Source organism: Molossus molossus, unplaced genomic scaffold (genome assembly GCF_014108415.1).
Source record: "Molossus molossus isolate mMolMol1 unplaced genomic scaffold, mMolMol1.p scaffold_m16_p_1, whole genome shotgun sequence".
NCBI lineage: Eukaryota > Metazoa > Chordata > Mammalia > Chiroptera > Molossidae > Molossus > Molossus molossus.
Window position 1 is genome coordinate 81496089 of NW_023425344.1, and position 8862 is coordinate 81504950.

An 8862-nucleotide genomic window follows, 5' to 3' on the forward strand; every position below is an offset into this window, starting at 1 on the left:
GGGGTGGTGGGGGAGAGACAAACCACAGAACTTATACGCATGTATGCATGAACAATGGACATGGACAACAAAGCTGGGGACAGGGCAGGGAGGGAGCGGGAGGGGGGAATCAGTGGGGGAAAAAGGAGAAACATCTATAACAAAAGTTAATTAATAAAAAGAAGAAGAAGAAGAAGTGATGCCTTAAATGCTAAGGAGATAAATAAAGCAGGAAAGGGGTACAGGGAGTAGTGGGTTGTAATTACAATCGGATTATAGGGAGGGCTCACAGGGCAGATGACACTTGTGCAAAGACCTGAAGAGGCTGAGGGAGAGGATAGTCATCTAGATGGATATTTGCAGGAAGGATGATTCTAGTCCAGAAAGCCAGTGTAGCTGGAAGAGTGACATGGATGTGAGCTCAGAGAGGTCACAGGGGATAAATCCTGTAGGATGTGGAGTTTTCACCAAGAGATGGAGATGCAGAGGGTCTTGGGCAGAGAAGCAGATGATGAGAGCATGTTAACAGGATCATTCTGGCTGAGGCTTTGAAAGTGGCCAGTAGGGGCTCAAGGGTAGAAGCAGGGAGAGCAGTGAGAAGTGACAGTGATAATCCAGCTGAGACATGATGGTGGCCAACCAGGGTGGCATTTGCTATGGAGAGAAATAGAATTCTGAATATATTTAGAGGAAAGAATGGCAGAATTTGCTACTGCCTGCTGTGAGGGGGAATAAAGGGAGAGTCCAGGATGAGTCTCAAGTCGATGTTATGTCAGCGTTAGGAAAGGATGTGGTTGCCATTTTCTGAGATGAGGGAGACAGGGCAAGTAGCAGGTTTGAGCAGGAAGACAGGAATTCAGATTTGAGTGAGTTGTCTATTACCATCCCAGACTGAATGCCCAATCGGTGGTCTCCTTCTCACCTTCCCCCACCTCCCTATTCCCTTATTATTGCACGGCTGGTGACCTGCACCAAGCTATACACCATCCCTCCAGTAACTCCTGGCTGAGCTTTGCCTTCCATTAGGGTCTGCTATCTGATCAATCATGGGGCACATTTGGACCATTTGTTTTACCAGAGGCAGCCATTTTCATAATTATTCCAAGGCAGTGATTGGCCAACTGTGATCTTACCAGTTGGATGTAGGAGTGTATAGTTGAAAGGAACGTCTCACCCTGCCGATATAGATGTGGGAAACATTAGCTTGATATAGGTGTGTGAAACCATGGATGAGCAGAAGAGTGAATTTAGAAAGTGTTAAAGAGAACACACACACACACACACAAACACCTACAAGCCCAAAATGGTGTCCCTCTTTCTAAAAGTTTAAGATACCCAACCTAGATGTAAATTGTGATCTAATTGCAGTTTCAGCTTCCCCAGAAACATAATCTTAATTAAGCAGTGGAATTTTCTGGTCAAGCACCAGTCAGATAATACCACATAGGCCTGCCTTATCCCCCATGGAAAGGAGAGGCAATCTCTATAATAAAAACTTTTCCCCTTCTCTTCCACACAAAAGATGTCTCAGCCCTAAAATTATCCTTCCTTTTCTTTCCATAATAGCTCCCTTGCCCCACCCTTTTCCCTAGAAGAGCCTTCCATTTTGTACAATGCCTCAGAGTGCCCTTTGGTTGCTAGATGGGACCCCCCCGCACACACTGATAAATCACTAAATAAAGCCAATTAGATATTTAAATTTACCTGATTGAATTTGTTTTTTAGCAAAAGAAATATATTTAATTCTTAGCTTACAGGGTGTTGTTTGTGAGGATCACATCGAATGCCTTTACAGTCCTGGCTCACAGCGCTCAACAAAGAGGACTCTATTTTTATTAATAAGCCCATCTGTGGGAGCTTGTCTCTGGGCACATCCCGTCCATACCAAGGTTGCGCCTTTTCAACAATCACACACCCGAAAAAAAGGTTGAAGAAGAAGCAAAGACTAAAAGTGGTTGAGATGATTGGCATTTATAGATGGACGGCTTTCAGTGCAATCTTTTATAGGCGGAGGCTTGAGGAGGCCAAGCACCCCCAACTGGTGGTTGAATGGAGCTTCCACTAGGTCTCCAAATGTATCCCCACTGCATCCGCACTGCACCCCGCTTACCCCACCCACGCGGCTGAGCTACCTTTCGGGCGAAGCCTCAGTCCGCCTCCTGGCGGAGGCACATTGGCCTCCAGTTCCGGAAGCTCCTGCCTCCAGCTGGCCAGGCTGCTGCTGAGGGTCGTTGCGGAGGAGGCGAGGCGCCGGACACCGGCAGGGCTGGCCTAGCGGGCAGTGGAGTGACAAGGCAAGGCCGTGGACCTGGACCGGTTTTGCACGCAGTAGTTGTACGCACTTGGGTTCTTGACGTGTGGGAAACACCCGTGGAATAGGGCGCCCCGTGCACTCGACCCCGGTACTGGCGGAGTCGACAATGGAAAACGCTGCAAAAGGAGAGCGCTCCAGTCGCCTGGCCCGAGAGCGGGGCTGCAGCCCCGGGGCCGGGCTGGGAAAGTGGAGTTTTAATCGCTGAGGATTGGGCTTCCTGAGGGAGCGCTGGCCAACGGGACCGTAAAACGTTGGAGTGGACAGGGTAGTTGTGGCTTTGCTCCGTGACCTGAGCCCAGGTCCTTTTCGCCTTCATCTCCCGCAGCCGTCTGGTCTGCTCTGCTGGTCGGAGGGGCTCTGGCAGGAGCGCTTTTCGTCGGGCTGCTGCGGGGCAAGGGAAAGAAGGGGAACGCGGAGGAGGAGGAGGACCCACTTCTGGGAAGGCTGCAGCTGTGGGAAGCGATCAGAGTGGCGGCGGCGGGCTGAGCCCCGGGCCTTCCAGGCTGGAGCTGATTACCAAACCAGGTATTCTTCCTCTGGTGTCTGGAGGGCAGATCTGCCAGGGCTATGAAATTCACAGAGGGAGGAAAAGGCCCCCTGGAGCGTTCCCAACAGTCCATTTCCAGGGACTACCTTTTCCTACCCCGAGTAGGACCCTCCCCACGCCCAGTATTTCCCTTGCTAGTGCCAGGCAGGTTTCTCGCCCTCTACTGAGGCCTTGGAGATGCTCTGACGGTGCGTCCAAGGGCGGCACCCCGCTTCGTCTCTGTCCCCTTAAGTTGGTTTGGGCTCCGCTTGGCGGCTGGTGGTGCAGTGCAGGCGGCAATAGTGGTGGCGGCCTGCAGGACTTGGGAAAGTAGTGCTGAGGTTTAGGGGGACCCTGCTACCTTGTTCAACCTCTGGCCGATCGGTGACATTTTCTGTCTCAATCCCATAGACTCCTGTCTTCCCATGCCTCGCCCCGTGGAAGATCCGGGTTTGGGAGCACCCGAGGAGCCAGCACCTCCCGCTATCTGAATGCTTCTGCCAGGAAGGCAAAGTTCAGGTTGGACTCTGGCCTGGAAGGCCTCTGCTGGGGCCTGGGGCTGGCCGCTGGCCGCGCGGCTTGGAGCGCTCAGCCCTCCCCTAGGCTCACCGCAGCCGCGCAGGGTTGTCCAGTCCGCCAGGAAAGGATTTACTAAGGACACTTAATAGGGGATCCAATTCCGATGAGTAGAATTGACATCTAGGTTTAAATCTCTACATTTTAGAGGGTATAGGAGGCAAAGTAGGAGCACTGGCAGAAAATCTTCCTTTCCAGTGTCCTCCTGGGCAAGATGCAATTGCCTGGATCCAGCCTAAGGTAAAAATGACATCTGCAAACTTTTTTTTTAGTGGAATGCTGTCCCTGTGTAGCTCCTTGAAGACCTGCCCCTGTGCCTTTCCTGCCATTGGTTTGGGATGTGCAGAGATCTCGCTTATGTTCCTTTATCGACTTTATGTTTCAGGTTGAATCATTGAGAAAATTTAGAGTAATATTTGTTTCCATCTCACTTTCAACCCCACTATTAAAGAAACAAATAAAGACCACCTTCCCCCACTCCCCTCTTCACCCCCCTCAAAAAAACAAACAAACAACAACAACAACAACAACACATCTATGCCTTGGCCACTGATGCTCAGCTGGTTTGGCATGGACCCATGCACCCAAAGGTTGCTGGTTCCATTTCTGGTCAGGGCACCTGCCCAGGTTGCAGGCTGATTCCTGGTGGTGGGCATGCAGGACACACCCAATAGATGTTCCACTCTCACATTGACGTTTCTCTTTCTCCTTCACCCTTTCTGTCTCTCTAAAAATCAATAAAAGTCTTAAAACAAACAACAACAAAACCCATCTGTCATGATTGTATGACTGGAGATTTTGGTCCTCAAGGGAGCAATTTAGACTATCAATGAGGTAACCAAGAAGGAAACTGAGTGTTTAGATTATGTACTTTTAAGAACATTTTAAAAAGCGTACAGCGGGAGGGGATGCAAAAAGTCTATGGTTTGTTGAAGAGCTTCCTGATGCAAATGAGTGAGGGTGGCAAGGAGAGACCAGCCCCCTCCTGCCACCCTCACCACCACCCCTTGCCCAGTGGTGCACTGCGGTCCTTTGTATTCACCAGCTGTGACAGCTGCTGCTGCTCTGCCCCATCTGTGAGAGCTGACCCTTGGGCTGCCTGCAGTTCCTGAGCACAAGTGTACTCTGCTGGTTGTAGGGAAGCCATCCAGCCCTTTGCCCCACAGGCTGTGCAACATTTTTTGATGCCAGGAGCCGAACAGCTTGACTTGGTTGCATGGCAGTGTGGCCTGGAATGTGGAAGTTGAGAACCACGATGGGTTACACTTCTGCCTTAACACTTGCCACTTCATGGACACTATGCAGCTGGAAGAAAGATCTCCTATCCTTTGGGAAGACATGGAGAAACATGGAGAGTATTATGCTAAGTAAAATAAGCCAATCAGAGAAAGACAAATACCACATGATCTCACTTTTGTGTGGAATATAATGAACAAAAAAAAAAAGATGATGAACAAAACAGACCTAGAGACATAAAAGGAGTATGTATGGTTCAGAGTGACAAACCTCAGAGGAGGGGAACCCAGGGGAGGGAAGAGATAAACCAAAGAACTTAATGCATGTATAGGTAACCAATGGACATAACAATGCTTGAGGTAAGGGTGTGATAATAGGGAGGGTGCCTGAGGGGAGGGGGGGGCGCACTGAGGAGAAACATCTGTAACGAAAATAAAGCTGTAAAAAAGAATGATCTAGTACCCTTTGAATTTGTATGGATGGACCTGGGAATTGCTATGCTAAGCGAAATAAGCCAGTCATAGAAAGACAAATATAACTTATTTGGAATCTAATGAACATCATAAACTGAGGAATAAAATAGGTCCAGAGGCATTAAAGCATGGAACAGAGCGACAGATCTCAGAGGAAAGGAGGAAGGAGAGCAGGAAGAGATTAACCAAAGAATGTATCGCATACCCCATGGACACAGACAATAGTGAAGTGAAGGCCTGGGCTGTGGCAGAGCCTGGTGGAGGGAGGCAAAGCGGGGAAAATGGGATACATCTGTAGTGCTCTCAACAATAAAAGTAAGTTAGAAAACAAACACAAACCAAGCACATGGCCCACTCCCATCCCTAGGCAAGGTCGCCAACACCTTGGCATCCGGGACCCCTGGCGAGCAGGGGTTTGAGCCGTGCAGGGGCGCGTTCCAGGGAAACGCAGGGCTTCGCGGGGGGTGCCTGGGCGGCTCGCGCCAGGGTGGAATCGAAGGGCGCGTGGCTCCGTGGTCTCCTAGCGACCCCAGACGCCAGACCGCAGAATCGCCGACGGCTCAGCGGTCACCGCAGCGAAAGTGAGACGATGGCGAACCACAGGCGTATGTTCAGGCCTAAAGAGCTGACCGGGGTTGGCAGGAACTGCAGGCCCCGGTAAGCGCCGGGTGCCGCATGGGGGCGCCTGGAACCCGTTCTTGCTGGGCTGGGGCAGGGGCTGGGGCTGGGGCAGGGGCTGTGGGTGGGGGGTAGCCAATGGCAACCCCGGGCTGGGCTGCAGGCCCCCCACCTTTCCCCTTCAAGGTCCCCAGCACCTAAAAGATTATAACAAAATAACCAGTGCTCGAAGCTGCTCATTGCAAAGGACACCTTTTTTTCTGTTATCCTTACAACTCCCGGCGGATGTAGATTAAAATACCTACACCGGATGGGAAACTGACGGCCACAGAGTCCTCTGTGGAGACCGGTTTAGTCTAGGACTCACCCTTCTCCCAGTTAGCCACCTGGACCCCTGCACAACCTGTGAGGGGTCTGCTGCGCTTGGAGCCATTGGCCATTTAGCGGGTGACTGGGCAAGCTGAGCCTGTGTTTGGGGACTGCCTGGCCTATGGGGGCGGTGTCACAGCCATAGGACAGGAATCCAAGGCTGTTTGCCCTTGCTGATTCCTTGAGCGTTAGTGAGAATGGAATTCTGCTCTCTAGGAGGCTGGACCGATGTGGTGGTAAAGATGACCAAGTCTAGAATCAGAAAGGCTGGAGTCAAGGCCAGTACACCTCTTGCTTGCAAGGTGACCTTAGGCAAGTTAGTTGCTCCTTCTGGGCTCAGTTTTCTTTCTTTTATATTTTTTTAACCCTCACTCAGATGATATCTTTACATTTATCTCCAGATAGAGCAGGAGGAAGGGAGGGAGGGAGGGAGGGAGGGAGGGAGGGAGGGAGAGAGAGAAAGCGTGAGAGAGAAACATCGATGAGAGAGAGACATAAGGATGAGTTGCCATGGGCAGGACCAGACGAATGGTAACCGAGGTACCTGCCCTTGGCCAGAATTGAATCCCCGACACTTTAGTCTGCAGGCCAACGCTCTAATGGCTGAGCCAAACCCATCAGGGCTGGGCTCAGTTTTCTTAACTGAAAAATAGAGACAATAAGAACAATCGTTTTATGGGATTGTTGTGAGGATTAACCGACATAGTACATGTGAAGCAGTTACTGGCATATAGTATGAGTATGCACTGTATACATGTTAGCAAGTATGAACTCTTTGTGAATCCCCTATTTCGCCCATTTTCAAACTTATTTTCTTTCTTTATTTTATTGTCAACCTTTCTGTCTTGAAGTAACTGTAGACTCACAAGAAGTTGCAAAAATAGTGCAGAAGACCCATATACCCTTCCCCCTGCTGCTTCTAGTGTACCATCTTACATAGCTATAATACATTGACAAATCAGGAAAACTACATTAACACAATGTATTACAGTATAGACCTTACTTTGATTTTACCAGTTTTTACTTGCATTCCTGTGTATATAGTTCTGTAAAATTTTGTCATATGTATACATCAAGATACAAAACTGTTTTCTCATCTCAAAGGAACCCCTTTAGATGTGCTCCAACCCCCCTTTTTTTAAATCCTCACCCGAGGACATTTTCCCATTTTTTGTTCAGATAGAGTGGGAGGGGGAGAGAGGAAGAGAGAGAGAGAGAAACATCAACGGGAATGGTACACATCGAGTGGCTGCCACCCGAATGACCCAACCAGGCCGGGGACAAACTGCAACCGAGGTACCTGCCCTTAGCGGGAACCAAACCCGGGTCTCTCTGGACCACAGGTCGACGCTCTAACCACTGAACCAAACTGGCCAGGGCACATGTGGTACCCCTTCAAATCATCATTTCTTTCCCCACCCCCAACCCTTGGCAATCACTAATGTGTTCTGCATTGCTTTGATATTGTTCTTTTCAGGATGTTAGATAAATAAAATAACATAGTGTAAAACCTTTTGAGATTGTCTTTTTCACTCAGTATAAAGCCCCTAAGATCCATCCAAGATGTAGTGTGCATCAACAGTTTGTTCATTTTTATTGCTGAATAGTATTTCATGGTATGGATAGAGCACAATTTGTTTATCCATTTACCTGTTGAAGGACATTCATGTTGTTTCTCTTTTTTTGGCTATATGTATAAAGTTGCTATGCACATTTGTGTATAGGTTCGTGTGTGAACATAGAGTTTTCACTTCTTTAGGATGAATGCCCAATACTCTTGCAATTCTTAACGATGGAAATATCCATGTATCATATACCAATGACTGTGAAAACAGTAAAAGTTTAGAAAAAATAATTTCAGGTCAAGAGAATTTTTTCTTGAACTCAACAACATGCAAAGAGGTAAGTTTATTAGCTATGAGGCACACAGTGAGGTAGTGTGAAGGCCTGTCTCAACACTGGCTCAGAACTCAGTTTCCTCATTGAAAAGTGAGGAAGGTGGACAACATTTCTTTCAGGGTTTCTGCCAGCACTAATGTTCTATGAGGCTTGAATTGTATGACTGTGCTTAAGCAAAAATGTTGGTTATCAGATTTAATTTCATGAAGCACTTGGATGTTTGAGTTAGCTGTAAACATATGGAAAAGAAACTTTGTAAAGATATTTAATACCATGGTGGATTATTTGTTAGTAGGTCATACTGAATGGGTGGGTCATCACATCTCAAGGTTAGGTATAATTTCCACACTCCCACCAGGTTCCTATCACAAAGTGATGTATTAATTGCAAACAACAACTTTTTGTAAACTCATCTTTTTGTGTCCTTTCATCTAGATCTTCATAGTAGAGCAAGATTCAGCTTTTAAAATACACCTGAGCACACACAGCAAGCAAGAAGTTTCTAGGACTCACAAGAAAAGAATGGGGATCAAGCTGGAATCTCTTAAAAATGCTTTGTGCCTATAGGATAAGTGCAGCTAGAAGGAGATTTGGTATAAAGAGCCATCATAGATAAAAGGGGCTTAGACGTAGGGGAGGCTTCAGGAAAAAACACAACACAATAGAACCAGCTGACAGTGGGATGTGTTAGGAGAATGAGAGACCAGCTGTTAAACTGCTCAGGTTCCACATTGAGTGGCAATGGCTGGATATCTTAGATTATCCAGGAACTGGTCTTATTTTTCTTCCTATTTGTCCATTTCTCTTTTCCAGATGGTCTTCATGCTTTAACTACTCAATACAAATAGGGGCTTGTTGGGTAAGGAAACTGA